The sequence below is a fragment of the Symphodus melops genome (genome assembly GCF_947650265.1).
Source record: "Symphodus melops genome assembly, chromosome: 3".
Taxonomy (NCBI): Eukaryota; Metazoa; Chordata; class Actinopteri; order Labriformes; family Labridae; genus Symphodus; species Symphodus melops.
In genome coordinates, this window is record NC_136693.1 from 24,777,930 (window position 1) to 24,795,282 (window position 17,353).

At 42.4% G+C, this 17,353-nt stretch overlaps 1 protein-coding gene across 1 annotated transcript in view; it reads right to left on the bottom strand.

Annotated features, from left to right (window-relative positions):
- Positions 1 to 17,353, bottom strand: part of chsy1 (chondroitin sulfate synthase 1) — a 40,789-nt gene that overhangs the window by 18,119 nt on the left and 5,317 nt on the right. The gene's annotated exons all lie outside the window — the stretch shown is intronic.

The window sequence follows — 17,353 nt, forward strand, 5'->3', positions numbered from 1 at the left end:
GTCAAAAGTAGCTGCACTGTACAAAGTCTTTATATCAGTTCCACAGTATCCCATCAACAGAGGAGTGAAGATAAACACATTGAGCATGTTGTGCGTAAGCTTTCAGTGGTCATGCCACTATCGCAGGGAACAAACACCACCATCCCCTGCCGTTTGCTCGAGGGGATTTCTCCTAATTATATCCTGCTGCGTACTCAGAAAAAAAATGTTTGGAGGCTGGCAGGAGAAAGTCAATAAAGTCAGAGAGAAAAATGGGACTGTTTTGCATTCACGCATACAAGCGCCTCCTGAAAATATCTGGAGTTTTTCTGGAGTTCTGTGTGAACGTTAAAGCACTCCGACACACGCATGACAGCAGTCCCCAGATTTCAACCCTGGCCTCCTGTGAGTCAAAGGACAGACTTTGAAACCTTGTAGACAGAGTGTTCCTCCACTCCACTTTATTCTGTCTGATATCAGGTCTTATATCGTATCCATCATAGCACTACGGTCACTTATTCTTCAATGTTCATGGTTTTTTATACAGACCTATCTTTAGTCTGTTCTATTATCTGCCATGCACCACGATCACTTTATTATTGAGTATCTGCCTACATGCATATAGCTTTATACTTATATATTTATACTCTCATTACTGCATTACTGTTCTGTTACGTCTGTTCATTACTTCATTAAATGACATTACATATATGCATGATGTCTGCTCACATCTTAGTCCAATCACTGTCCACTTATATCTTCTTATGCACTTCAGTTCTGTTTACATCTGTTTCAATAGTCTACTGCATGTCTGTTTACATCATATATGTATGTTCACACGTCTGCTTTCATCTGTTTACATGCATGTCCTTTTAATGTCCTCTGAATCTAACTCTGTGACTTGACTTTTTTTAACTTTTACTAACATCTAGACACATTACTCTCTGCTGTTCCTTGAATCTAACTTTAACTTTGTACTAACACTCTTGACACTTATTCTTTTTTGACACTTTATTCTTTGTTGATTGGTTAAATGTTTTAGCATAGTTGCACTATGTCGTTCATTGCTGCTTTGAGTGCCCTTGAATTGCCCCGTGAGGACAAATAACGTTTTTTGAATTCAATTCAATTCAATTGAATTCAATCGGAGAAATAAAAAACAAAAGAAATGAATGTGGAGCTGATGTGATCCCATCCTGGTTTCTCTCTCAGCTCTGCAGACAAACTCATGAGACTAGACATCAACTCAGCACTGACTCCTGATCACTTCCTGTTTCCATTCTCCGTCTGATGTCATCTCTGCAGCCTCGGGACTATCAGCTCTGCTCACCTCACACCTTGGAGGATCACCGTCTCAGAATGTGATCAATCTGAGCGATGCTGCTCATGAACGCACACTGCAAGGACACCAACTCCTCCTGCAATCTTCACTGCATGCTAATATGCCAGCTGCTAATCTATTACAAGGTCAATATAACTGTCTTCAAACCATGCTGTTTATCACAGCTACATGTCTGCAAAATGTAATAATAAGACATTCCCAACGGTTGCTCCCTGTCCTGTGACGTGAACGCGGCGCTGTGAGGGAGCTGTGGTGTTTTCTGGGGACACGCAGAAGGGGGAGCAGAGCGATGGAGGGTGTGGTGGTGACGATCGGCATTGCTGTTATCTCTGTGCCAAGAATGAGTGTGCTGCGGTCTGCTCCTTTAATGTTTCTGTCTCTTTAAAAAAGCGAGGCCACACCCATGTTAGCCGCACACACACCCCTTCATTCACGTTTATTCACCGTCTTTGCCTCTTAACTCTTTGTTCATCTGAAAGAAAATTAAGTCCCAATAATACATTTTAAGGATTTGAGCTGATTGTATCAATTTGCAACAAAGAGGAAAATCTTAAAATGGGGTGCTTATATTGGTACTGTCTACTGACCAAAACTAAAGTTTACAACAATGGTGGTAGTGGGCAGGACTTTAAACACATCAACACTCAGAAAAAGAGAAGAGTTCTCTCCACGTGCTGGTGACATATTGAGCCGACTCGTTCCCTCCTCTCGTTTAAATATGACTGTCAGGTCCTGCGAGTGCCATGACTTGCTAAAAATGAAATAAAGCCTCCACTGCAAGGCGCATGTTTTATTCTATATGTTAAGTGAAGTTGGATGGATGTCTCCAAAACTCTGTAACCTGTAAGGGTAGATTGTGCTACGATCATTGAGGCCAACAATCTCAACTGTACCAATGTCACTCAGCTCAACCAATCAGCTCAAACCAGGAAGTAAATACAGCGACAGGTCACTGCTGTCCCCTCATGTGACTGACTGACTTCATTGACAAAGACCTAAGAACGTGATTTGAAAGAGAAACTAAAGGCAGGGTTGGTAATTTTTTTAAACGAGAATAATTGTGAAAGTAGCATTCTCTCCGTGCTCCATCTTCCCCCCACCCTCTCCCCTCACTTACATGCACTGCCTCCATTGGTCCAGAAGCAGATTTCAGCTCATGCTTTGAGTGTGGTGCATGCATTGGGGTAGAGAACGAGCGAAAGGTTAGGCATGATTGGTTTATAAAACATGTTCAGACATTGGTCTAAATGTTTACATGTGCACAACTGCTACAGATTACAGATTTTTTTTTAAAATTCTTTTCGACATGAATTATTAATTACTCTCAGGAGGATCAAAAGAGAATTTCAACAAAAATCTTAAAAAGTGTTTTTGGAGGAAATTACCAACCCTGCCTTTAAGAACTGACAGCCAGTGCAAGTTTTTGTGTGAACTTTTACCTCGGCGTAAAGAACTACCTAATCTGTTTTATTGTGATGTTTACTAGAATCATACCCAAGCTTAACGTTCTGTAATCTGAACTACAGTAGACGTAATATCATGGAGTATTTATAAAGTAAAGAAATCTGAGTACTGCATAAAACCTTGTTTCCTGGATTGTGAGTAATCAAATAATTGGCTTAGTTTCTTTTTGTTGGAGTGAGATCTAAAAATGACCTGACCGACGTGGAAACATCTTCATGACAACCCTCCCTCTGTCTGTGCTCCTTTTCAACAAAGAACGCTTTCTAATCAAACTGCTACACACTCTGTGCACAAGGCGAACGCATTCCTGCTCCTCCACGTGCATATGCATGAATCAGACTTTTTCCATTCATGATGGAGCAGAGCAAACTGAGTTCTGTATGTGAGCAGCTCCGTCAGGCCTCTGCCGTGCACACACACTGATAAACCTGTTCTCGACACACTCACACTGGCAGCACCTGGCCAGGTGATCACCCGGCAGCTAAACCAGCAGCTCATCCAGCTGACGAGTGACTGCAGCCTCACAGCATCGAGACAAATCGATGTGATCAGGAAAAGATCTGAACAGTTTTTCAGAGTGTTGGTTATACATTTGATTATCTATTTGAAGTGTCCTGCAATCTTGACTTCACATCACAGACAGCTGTTCAGAACGTTGTTTAGCACTTTGTCAGCTAAAGTTGACTTTAAATGTGCTTATGACGGTTATGATTCGGTTATGAATTTTTCAATTTCAAAGTATTTCAATGAGTGCCCTGTAAAGGGTTAATGATCAACAAAAAATATGAGGATAAATGTTCATCACAAAGGCGACACGTTGGCGCACTAAATACAAATGTCGGATAACAGAAAGTCAGAGGACATGTTATGTGGCTGTCTCATTTCACTTCAGAAGAAACAGGACTCAAATGTTTGTAGGGCTCTGTCGGAAATCTCTCCCCCTGTGGTTTCAATCTGTAAACCTAGAAGCAGGAGGTGTGTGTGTGTGTGTGTGTGTGTGTGTGTGTGTGTGTGTGTGTGTGTGTGTGTGTGTGTGTGTGTGTGTGTGTGTGTACCTCCAGGATGAGAGCAGGAGTCGTGTGTGTCCGTGTGTTAGTGGGGCAGAGCAACAAGCTGACGGGATGAAAAGCTAACGATAGCATAGCCAATTATTGAGTGACTGTTTGACTATTTGACATGAATAACCTTTGAAGGCTTCCCTTCATCAAAAGTATAAACAGATGTTTGATAGGTTCAATCTCTCTCCACAGGGGGTAAAGTCCTCTTCCCACACTGTGAACATTCAAAGTGCACTACAGTTGTTTTCAGTCAAATATTATCAGTTCAATCTTCCGGTCAGATGAATGTGAGCGAGGCAAGGCTAAATATTTTTCACACCTTGTACATTTGTGTTAGTGTTAGTCCATGCTCTGTTCAAGCCGTTTCATTGAGGCGTGTTTTTTTACCCAAATTCATCAATTAATCGTAAATAGACTAATTATTCAATTTTAAGATTATAGTTGTTTGCAGCTCTAAGAATTCATTAAGATGCTGCAGGATTTTTTTGTTAAATGTTCTGTTTTGTTTGTGACAGCAGAGCAACAACTTTAAACCAATCATGTCCTTTGAAACGCAGCTACAAACCGAGTCCTCGTGCCAGCTCAAAACATCAGTATGGTTCGTCTGGGACGCTGCAGGAATTTTAATAATGTCTGCATTCGGATTGTTTTAACCCAAAGTTAACACGAATGAGACATTTTTACTCTGCAGGGACCACATTTTATGTCCTCAGTAGGCTTGTCATGAAATCGCGTTTCAAACTTTGATATTTTTCTCAAAAAAAAAAAAGAAGAAGAAGAGTACCACGGAACAAAAACAAACTTGTTTTTGTTTTCGCAGGCAGTCATACAAATGTGTTTCAGTTAAACTCATAATTAATATTCTTCTAAGCATAGGCCCACAATGGCAGTTTAAATGATGCGTCTATGCTGTAATGCAGCACCCTGCCACTAGTTGGCGCTGTAGCGCGTGAATGGGCCTGCTCTCTTTGATGTAAACGAGCAGGGGACAGATCACAAGAAAACAGAGATAAAGTTGTTTGTAGGCCGTGTCAGGAGAAACCGGAGCCATAGGTTATCGGGAGGTGTGGACGTTAATCTGCAGGGACTACTAAAGGCTGCATTGCTAGCACTGCTAATGTTAGCCACAGTCTGCAAAACAATTTGGCATCATTTACCTGCAGACGCTGTGATCCTGCGTTTCACCAAATAAGCTGTGCTCAGTGTCGGCTGTTTTCTGAACATTTTATTGACTTGCCGTTTAAAATCGACAGGGAAAAAAAGTCGCCCAGAAACAGGACTTTCCAAAATGGCCTGTGCGCTGTGACGATAACCATGTCCTCTTGCACGCTGTCTGTAATTAGAAGCGCTCCATCACTGATTCAACATGAAGAGAAGCACACAGACACACAGTGAATCTGCTGTTTAAACTTTCCAGTATCATGTGCTACTAGTTTAACAGTTAATGCAGAGTATCACTCTAAAGGACATCGCCGACAAGTTCCTTCACTGTGTACACTATATGCCTTATAAAGACAGTATAGTGCGTCCCACTACAGCTCAAAGATCAAAACATCTTTGTGGATCAGTCTGTAAATTCAATGAGGTCAGTACAGTATGTCAGTATTAGCTGACCTGCGAGTATGAATGAAGGTCTGTAGTTTTCTTCTTTTTTTGTTTTAAAGTAGTTTTTGATTCTGTCAGACCGAGCTCATTAACGGATACCGAAACACTTAATGATGTTATTGATGATGATAGTGATGATGGTGACGAGGGTTTTGTTTGATGATGAAGATTTTAGGACGGCTTTGATGCCGATTAGAACTCTCAAGACCAGCGATCAATGTTGTGCTTTTGGCTGGCAGCAACCTGTGTGTCCGATCAGGGTTCAAACTGTCTGTTTGCGCCTCCTGACGTTGTTTCCTCCTTTCTAGATCTGCAAATGTACGTTCTGTCTGAGTGATGTCAGGATCAGATTTAAGAATCGTAGAGCGTAATGATGAACAAGATACATTTTGACACAAATATTTAAACATTCAAATCAATGAGACAAAAATATATATTATATATGAATAATAATCTTTTTAACCAGCAGAGGGCACTAACTGTCTTTAATGCCCATGTTTTTGTGAAATGTACGGTGTGCAGGAAGTTTGCCTGCAATTGTTCGATGTTAACAAAATAATATTCAATACGGGATGTCCAAGACTTCTATATTTGTTGCTTATGCATCAATTGCATAAGCAACAATTTGCTTTGATTTTTCCTAGAATAATATCAAAGTTTGGGTATAATAAGACCCCCTTGTGACATACTGCTCCTGCAGCTTTAAACCAAAGCTGAAGAAGTGATGAAACAGCCACTCTTAAACGCTGCTTTCATCAGTCACACCTGACGGTTTCGGGAGGAGGAGGCGTACACTTTGGTACAACACGATGTTAAATATTCTGTACGCAACATGCGCCCTCAGGTAGTTATGAAGGTGTAGTAGTGTCAGTGCCGGCGTCTCTGTGATCTCTGTACGGGAGGAAACACATGGTGGGGACGTGATGCTCATTGTAAGACTCTTAGCAGATAATCTCCTCTAATTGGATGCTGGAGGCTTAACGACACCGCTGTGATTGACTGTGATGGCTGTTTTCGTGATTTGAGTGAATGGGTCGGTCTTAGGGTTACTCCGTCTGCTCGAACTGCCAGCTCGCATTTAAATGTTGAGATAAATAAATCAGATACCGGGGAACAACCGAAGGCGCCATGCGGCAACAGGTCTTCCCTTTATTATGTAAAACATAAACATCACAAGCACGGTCTCCCCACGTTATCCAAAATACAGTTTTCATTTCCAAATCCAGACCAGATCGATCTGATGTTTGAAAAATAAAGGAGGTGAAGAACTCACTGTTTCTGAAGTTATTTTACCTGAGCCATTTTGAATCCATAGGTTTAAAAGACTGTAATGTTTAGTTTTCAGTGTGTAGACAAAGAGATCTGAATGACGTCAGGTCTGAGAACAAGAGACGGTAAACTGATGCTGCGGCTCATGTTATCTCTGTCTAACGTCTGTTAGATTAAGAGTACCGTACTGACTTAGTTTCTGACCTCTCATAAAAAACATGATATAACAAGGGACGCATTTAGGGTTGTTATCAGAATATTAAAATCTGATTTCTAGGTCAAATCAATGGATATCCAGACCCGTTTGGTACCATGGCAACAAAAATAGAAGTCCTACACACCTTAAACGAAGAATATTTTTTGTTTTTTCTCCATATTCTTTGTTTGCCGTTTTGGTCAGGACAACTTAAGGGATGAAATGTTGGAAGGAGAGAGTTGGGGTTGACATGCAGCAAAGTGGCCAAGGGCGGATTTAAACCCACGGCCGTTGCCATGACAACTACGGCCTCCATACATGGGGCCCAGGACATAAGCACGAGGCTATCTTGTGCCCAATAACATATTTTGATTTTGTTCACCAAAAAGCTGCAGACAAAATCCTGCACACTGTGATTGAAACATTAACAACATACATTATTTGTGCAATGAAAACAAAAAAAAAGGTGTCACCTCCTCTTCTCTGTTTGTCTGAGACATTTACTTTTTTTTTTTTTTTTTTTTGCATCTTTATGAGAATTAAAAAACATCTGCATTCACCAACCTGTGTATTTAAATGAAGCTCTACTTCTCACATGTTAAAAATAAGACATACCTCATGCGTGGGGAACTTGCTCCGAACGGCTACGCCACTTTGAGAGTAAATTGACCTTCAACCACATTACCAAGGTCTGAATTTGAGGTATTCGACGTAGTACGATTTAATGAGGACTAACATGTTTATAATTATATGTATTTTAAAAGTCCATTTTTAGTCAGAGGAACAGAACAAATCCACTTTCTTAAACATCAGGTAAACTATATGAATGTTACTTTATGTCTTTTATTTTGCCCTTTTTTGGGTTCATATACTTTCTGTTCAAGAAGAGTGTTAGTTTACTGTCGCACCATGCAGGCTCTCTCATCTGTCCGCATTTCCAAAGATCACAATCCACCACAAAGAGGGGGGAAAAAAAAGATCACTGCCTGTGCCAACTCTGATCTGATTGGTCGGCCGATTTGCGCTCTCGTAATTGGTCAGTCGTTTGGCTTTGTTCTTGGATATGTCCTGCCCCTTTTACCATTTTGGCAATGCTACAGTCAGTCCGAGGGGAGCTTGTGCATGCTACAACGAGCCAATGGGCTTGCATCAGTGACATCATGGGTTTGTGATGTCACAAACCCATTTTCAACGAGGAGGGTTAGGGACTGAGCGTTACATGCAGCTATTGCTACTGCTATCAGGAGGAGGTAAGAGAACCCACGTTTCCGCAGACTTTGATTGTTTGCACATTGATGAGCCTAAACATGCACAAGACGCCTGGAAAACACAGTAAAAGAGCATATAAAACCAGAAAAGGCAGAATATGGGACCTTTTATTTGTTGTTGGATTATCCTCCAATTCCCAACAGCCAGTGCATGTCATGTCTGGGCTTCCTTAGAGTGGAAGGACACAGAGGGAGAAAGAGGGAGGGAGGAGGAGCAGAGAGCCAAGAGCAGACTGAGGCCTGCAGAGCTGCAGAGTGCCGGTAAATGCCAGCAGCAGCTTTGGCAGAGCACACAGGAAGGAGGAGAGGGCAGAGAGACAAAAGAGGAGGAGAAACTGACGGTCAATCTGAGAGAGATCAGCAGTGTGAGGGAGGAAAAGTGCGTTTTAGAACAACTGCACCACAATGACTTTAATATCATATTCCAGAGTGGATCTCTTTAAAAGAGGCAACAAAGACTCCATTCACACTGATCGACGCACAGCTTATCAAGCATCATCAGATACACATTCTTTCACCGTCAGACACATTTACAGTCTCTCACGACCTTCACCAAGCAAACACAAGGATAATGGTGTGCTTCTGAGGTTACTGCCAAATAAAGACTTGATTTAGCATCCATTGTTTGTTGGTTTACACAAAGTGTTTTAGTAAGTGGACAACTAACACACACACGCACACACTCTGATGGACTGTAGACAGTAACATCGTTGTGTCAGCTGTTTTATAATACTAGCCGTATGAAAGTGAAAACAGTGGTTTTGTACATTTAGAAGGAAACGGGGGCAGAAACAGCCACAGAGGATCATTCAGGGCAGCTGAACACTATTATAGAGGAGAAAGGAGCAGGAGGAGGAGGAGGAGGAGGTAGAGGTGTAAAAAAGAAAAGCAGGAGCTGGCAGACTGAACTCCTGCTGTAAAGAAGGCTTTTCAGCGAGGACCAGACCCAGCAGGCCTCATGTGACAGCATTTACACGAGGCTTTCACGGGCCACATACAGAAAACCTGAAGTTCAAAACAGAGTTTTTAAGACTTTCTGAAGAGCCTCTTTAAAGATTGGTTGCACAACATGGGTCAAAAGTGTGCATCAAAGGGTTAAACATTTTAAGACCCCTTTGCATCTTCAATTTCTAAACAGTTACATTATCGACACTGTAACATGTTTGATACTTACTGACTAAGATAACACAGTTTGAAATAACTATTTATCATTGAGGTTTAATTCAGATTTTTTGGGGGAAGAAATCAAGAGAAAATATGATTAGTAAAATAATCCAATGGCAGTTTATTTAGAAAAAAAAAAGCATCTGGCCAGTAAACAAATCTATTGACAAGATTTCAGACAAAATTTGAGATTTTGGACATTACTATTAGGATTACTTCTTTACAAAATGGAGACATGTCCCTCCGAGCAGAGAACGACCTTCACACGCCCTCTGTGTATGTTTACAGCCAGGATTACATTTCGTTGTTTCAGCGCATATTTTCTTTTCTGAGGAGGTGCGCGTCAGGCTACATATGTAGACTTCTTCATTGGTACAGGGCTACATGAACCTAGGACTTAGGGGTTAAGTGTCTTGCCCAAGGTCACATGGGACACATGGCTGCAGGAGCTAGGGATAGAACCCACAACCTTCCGGTTCAGATTTGACCAATGAGCCAAATCTGCCCGTAATATACAATCAGAGAACTCTCTCTATTTATTTCTTTTGCTGCTAATTTAGACAGTTTGAATGACTTTTCCTGCAATTTCTGTGTAATAGACGTTGAGTTTTGACTTTTGATATCAAATCATTCAAACAACAGAATCAGAGCGGGCACTGCATCGCTTTGAACACGTGGTGTTAAAAGTGATCAAAGGATTGAACATTTTGACAACATGGGGTCAATGTCATCGTAAATAAGGCCCCAGAAAAGGACGCCTCAGGTTGGGATGAGGAATCGCTGCTCAGGCTAGAGCACTGACTGCACCCAAACATGGCAAGGGTGAAAAGGTCCCCTTGAATGAAGCATCCAGTGTCAGCCTGTCCGTCTCCCTGCTCCTACTTGAGGTCCCTGTTTTCATTCCCTGTCTTCCATAATGTCATGCTTCCTCACCGTCTCCAAAATAAACTGTGTCATATCTTGGCTCATTGGAGATAAACCTGAAAAAAGAAATATCACACTTACGGGTCTTAAGTCAGATGAAATAACAACATTGTAAAGCTGACTTGTAAAAAAAGGTTTTAGGTGAACCTTTGTCATGTGACTCGGGTCTGTCCCGAGGAGGAGAAAAAGAAAAGTTTTGTTTGTTTTATTTTTTAGGTCAGGTTGGTCATTTCTGATGCATTTCAGGTCGTCGGGAAATGTGACTGCTGATCTGCTTTGGGATATAGCATCAAGCAGATTTCCACTGAAGTGATTACTGCTGATGGGAGTCAGGAAGTCATTACAGTAAATCGTTTTCTTTTTGCATTTTCTCTCCAAACGGACAGTTTCCTGCACACACCAAAGCCTGCTGATAGGTGATTGGTTAATACAGCTCGGACTACAAGTGTACAACAAATGGAAATCGGAGCAAAGTTCAACAGTTTTATGTGGACCCTGTAAATGGAGATTAGTTTGAGAACACTTATTTGACACCACGTGTTATAAAACGATGCAATCTGTTATTTTAATGATCCATACAGAAGTACATAAGCTTTATTAAAAAAAAAACTTTAGAACTTCAGTCACATTTTTAACTAAAAGTAGTGCTGGAATACTTAAGGCGTTTCAAGATTCGATTTCAATTCAATTCAGATTCTTAGGACAATGATTCAGTTCTGAACTGATTTTTGATTCAAAGATTCTGATTCTGGATTCATTGATCCATGGATTCAAAGTCTATTTACTGATGAATTAGTACATGCAGTACTTCAGGATCTACTCAAGTCATCTGTGAGACTGGCTGAATTTCTTAGTGCTTTATTCAGCGTTCTACTGAGTTCACGAGCAGGGAGTGACTGATTTGCCCCCCCCAATAAATAAAAGTTGGAAGTTATGAATTCATTTCAAATCGTTGAAGAGAAAAATCTGGATTTTTACATGAATTAAATTGTTTTCACAACCTCTGCAAAAGAGGGAGAGCGCTGTGTAAATGCACAAATATGTTGGCAACATTTCAGCCCCCCACTCGGCTGCACGATGTGCTTCATCATGCCGTACGTTGTGATCCTCTTACACAAGCTTCCTGCAGACGAACCTGTTGCAAACCAGGAGCTGTTGGGGCCGACTACCAAAACGCTAATGACGCTTGCTCCAATCAGGCAGGTTTGAACTCTGTTCACTTTGAACACCTGGACGCTCAGTGGTAATGAGAGGAGGGAGCATCAGTGATCGCCTGCAGCGCTCTCTCCATAACAAACACAACGCAACCATCTGCAAACATCCATCACCACACCAAGTGTTTCAGAGCCATCCATGGAAATAAGCACACACACAATGTTAACACATTTTTCACTCTGACCTATCTGGACTCCATCCTCCGACCTCCTTTTGTACATTTTCGGCGTGGTGCCGAGTCGAGGCGACACAGCAAGAAATATTCTGGAAGATTCAAGCGGCTTTCTTCTCTTTCTTTATATACTGTGAATATGTCCAGTTAGACTCAGCATTGATACAAAGACAAAAAATCCTTATAGGTTCGGACTTCTGCTTCGTCCTTAAGTTTTCAGCGTCCTCCTTTTTTAAATCCCGTCCCGCTCCTGTCCAACAGGCCGTGAGGTGCAACTCAGGAAGACTTTAGAGGGCAGGAATGAAAACAGGAGTACCTGCCCAATGAACTTGAGCTTGAATAGCGCTGATCTAGTCTTCTGACTACTCGCTTTTACACTGCAGGTCACGCCCCCACATTCACACACTGATGGCAGAGGGTAAGGGTCAGGCCACGTGACCATACCAGGGCGAGCCTTTTAAAAGCCAAAAATACGAAATGAAACCGTGAAAAAGAAATGGAATGAAACGTAATGAGACCATCAGATGTAACTCATCCCATTCACACGCTGCCGTAGCAAGTCAGGGTCAAGAGTCTCAGACATGTTGCTGGAGGAGCTTGGGATCAAACCCTTGACCTTCCAGTCGAGAGAGACGGCCACTCAACTGAGCCACAGCAGTCCAAGGATGACAAGTGATCTTCCATCAGAAAAACAGTTGATATTTAGATAAATAATTGTCATCTAGTTTATTCCTTTAAAATGTCCAAAGACATTTTTAATTAAGGCATTTTGTGTTGATTTTAAGGAAACCTGCAAACATAAATCATTTGAGTCCATGAGAGCATCTTTAATGCTTCAGTAAATAAGTACAGCTTGTTATAAAATACATTCGGTTTCCAACACTGAGCTGCCTGCAAACAACAAACAGCAGAGAGCTGTCATCATTCCTATTTTTCTGTCAAAGAAACTGAGATTTTACAGCCAACTTTAGCTCAGCCTGGCTCTCCCTGAGGTGCCACGAGCTCTGATGGAATACCAACACTCTGACTCCTCCAGAGCGCCGTCTTTTTAGCGCTGGCAGCCCACAACCTCGGTTTCAGAGCACTACTGTTGCTAGATTACGGAAGTTGGCTTGCAGCACTTCTGCTTTCCTCAGCAGTGACCTGTTTAAACAGCTCTGTGTGCTTTATAGTTTCCTTTCTTCAACTTAATGTCACCATGGAAACAGGAAAACAATTCAGTGGTGTCCCCAGCATTAGCAGCAGCTCTAGATTTGAAATTGTACACGTTCTCCTGTGCCATCGTTGTTGAAAAAAGCTGAAATCAGAAGATAAAACGCTTCCTGATTTTGATTGGTTGGTGAGGGAGAAATGTCTTCTTTTTTTTCACAGCGGTGTTCCAAATGTTTAACCAGGGTACTTCCAAGATTGTTCAAGTTAAATTTAAACCAAGATCATGGCAATACTGGCTGAATATGATGAAAAATGTGTACAGAGTCAATACTCGAGAAAAGTGGAGGTTAGATTGAAATCTATAATAATTAGGAACATTACAAGTGCTCTTCATTTTCAGCAGAGTGCTGTGAGAGCAGCAACATGGATCAGCTGACGGTGAGTGGGCTTCAAGGATTAGGATGCTGAGTGCTGAAAATATTGAACTGCACAGATTTTGTTTTATGTGTGCGCGGCCAGCACAAAAAATAAATAAATAAATAAATTTAAAAAACAGCATTAATGGACACATGCTGTTGTGACAGAGTAACATGCATCCTGTGTCATGGTGACTCAAACACACACATCCGTCACTGAACTGGTCCTCCAAGTTCAACATTTTAATTCAGAACTGAGTTTTTGTTGTTGTTATTCAGGCTCTCAGACTGGGACACTCTCAGGGTGGAGAATAGAATCAGGGCTGAACACACCTCAGTTATAATATTGTTACTGTCACTGTACAATTAAACACTTCAATCTAATATCATAGTTGATTGGTTTAACTGTGCAAATAAAGACGTACGGTAGCCTGCATGGACACTCTTATCAACACACACAGTCTGCATACACACACACACAGTCTGCATACACACACACAGTCTGCATACACACACACAGTCTGCATACACACACACACAGTCTGCATACACACACACAGTCTGCATACACACACACACAGTCTGCATACACACACACACAGTCTGCATACACACACACACAGTCTGCAGACACACACAGTCTGCAGACACACAGTCTGCAGACTGTGTGTGTGTCTGCACACACACACAGTCTGCACACACACACACAGTCTGCACACACACAGTCTGCAGACACACACACAGTCTGCACACACACACAGTCTGCAGACACACACAGTCTACATACACACACACACAGTCTACATACACACACACACACAGTCTGCAGACAAACACACAGTCTGCATACACACAGTCTGCACACACACAGTCTGCATACACACACACACACACACACACACACACACAGTCTGCATACACACACACAGTCTGCATACACACAGTCTGCATACACACAGTCTGCAGACACAGTCTGCACACACACACAGTCTACATACACACACAGTCTACATACACACACACACACACACAGTCTGCATACACACAGTCTGCATACACACACAGTCTGCAGACACACAGTCTGCAGACACACACAGTCTGCAGACACACACAGTCTGCACACACACACACAGTCTGCACACACACACACACACACACACAGTCTGCACACACACACACAGTCTGCACACACACACACACACACACACACACACACACACACACACACACACACACACACACACACACAGTCTGCATACACACACACACACAGTCTGCATACACACACACACAGTCTGCATACACACACACAGTCTGCATACACACACACACAGTCTGCATACACACACACACAGTCTGCATACACACACACACAGTCTGCAGACACACACAGTCTGCAGACTGTGTGTGTGTCTGCACACACACACAGTCTGCACACACACAGTCTGCAGACACACACACAGTCTGCACACACACACAGTCTACATACACACACACACACAGTCTACATACACACACACACACAGTCTGCAGACAAACACACAGTCTGCATACACACAGTCTGCACACACACAGTCTGCAGACAAACACACAGTCTGCATACACACACACAGTCTGCACACACACACAGTCTACATACACACACACACACAGTCTACATACACACACACACACAGTCTGCAGACAAACACACAGTCTGCATACACACAGTCTGCACACACACAGTCTGCATACACACACACACACACACACACACACAGTCTGCATACACACACACAGTCTGCATACACACAGTCTGCATACACACAGTCTGCAGACACAGTCTGCACACACACACAGTCTACATACACACACAGTCTACATACACACACACACACACACAGTCTGCATACACACAGTCTGCATACACACACACAGTCTGCAGACACACAGTCTGCAGACACACACACACACACAGTCTGCAGACACACAGTCTGCAGACACACACAGTCTGCAGACACACACAGTCTGCACACACACACACAGTCTGCACACACACACACACACACACACAGTCTGCACACACACACACAGTCTGCACACACACACACACACACACACACACACACACACACAGTCTGCAGATACACACAGGCTTGTGCACTATAGCACACTGGCGTTCAGCTTGCCGTGTGTATTTTTTACAGTCATGTATGTAAACATGTATTTGCCGTTTGGCCACTGCTCGCTCTCAGAGACTACTTTTAGCACGCTGTGAGGAGCAGCACACAGCTAGCAGCCACAGGATGTCTGAAAATACACCAGCTCACCACACACTGGGCTGTCTCTTCTCAGTCACAGACACACACACACACGCACACACTGAATGACACGTTCATGACACGGTGACGAGTCAATACTGGCTGCAAAGACCATATCATTTAATAATTCAAGACCTTCTCCTGTAAGTGAACAAAAGTAGTGTGACGTCAAAAACATGTTCTGATTAAACACTTTCAGGGATATTAGATGTCACTGTGTTGAGAAAATTAACTTCTGACCACAATTAAAACGTTTCTTTTATTCAAAAGTACAGGATGTAAAATAGTCAGGATCTTGAGAGAAACATAACTTGTTATCAGAGGAAAATGGAGTCAATTCAAATGTATTGATGCATGTCTGCCTCGGGCTTCTGTGATTAACTTCAGTGAAAATCAAAAGAAATGGATAACCGTTTATATAGCATAGAAATAGAAGTCCTAGACACCCACTCTCGGGTTATTTCTTGTTTTTTTAATCATCTAAAATTGCAGATACTCCTTCCCTCTCTCTAAATGGCAGAAATCCATTACCAACATATTTGCACAATTTACACAGTGCTCTTGTTCGTTCTATTGGTAGAAAACACATGGAGATGAAATGTTAAAAGTATTAAACATTTTGACAACCTTGCTCCTCACTACCAAAAAAAACAACCTTCTGACAGGATGAACACAGATCACATCTCTGTCCTCTCTTCAGTCCTCGAGGTCTCTAACATGTAGATCAGTTCACAAAGCTGATTCATGAGAGCACACATCCAAGCTGCAGGTCCAAACAGCTGATTCATACAAGCTGCAGGTCCAAACAGCTGATTCATGAGAGCACACATCCAAGCTGCAGGTCCAAACAGCTGATTCATACAAGCTGCAGGTCCAAACAGCTGATTCATGAGAGCACACATCCAAGCTGCAGGTCCAAACAGCTGATTCATACAAGCTGCAGGTCCAAACAGCTGATTCATGAGAGCACACATCCAAGCTGCAGGTCCAAACAGCTGATTCATGCCAGCACACATACAAGCTGCAGGTCCAAACAGCTGATTCATACAAGCTGCAGGTCCAAACAGCTGATTCATGAGAGCACACATACAAGCTGCAGGTCCAAACAGCTGATTCATACAAGCTGCAGGTCCAAACATGCCTCCTGTGGTAATGAGTATTCAGAGAGTTTACACAGTGTGTAATGTTTGCCACATACTAAGATGTTGGTTTGTAGGTCAAGGTGACTCGGTTGTAAGACATGTCATGTATTACACGCTCACTGCGTTTCCCATGACCATCACAACGCGTTCTTTGACGAGTCGAGCACATGACGAGACGTCTGAATCTTCCACAGATCCGCTCGTTCCGTGTCTTCATCAAACTGTGAGGACTGCATTGGCTTCACACACTGTTCCTCACGTGAACACACAAGCACAGTTGTATAGTAAATGTGCCTTTTCCCATCAGGGCCAGAGGACTACAGATGAAAACTAGCCTTCTGGCTAATTCTGGATGTTTTTTAACCATGTGTAATGTTTTTTGAAATTGCACTGTCGCCTCTGAAATAAACCAATACTACTAATACTACCACAGCACGTCTGTGTCCAGACACGTCAGAGATCACACACAAACGCACCGAGAACACACACAAACGCACACTCTCTTGCGACGACATAGCTCATATCGCTCTCTCTCCACCTTTCTCACGGTCAGACATCCACAGCACACTCACAAGTCTCAACAATGACTGAATCCCACACAATCCAGCAGGCACAGTGTGAACCAGTTCAGCTGCCTGATGAGTAACCCAGTACAGAAACCTCAGAATGAGGAAGAAGAAGAACGTT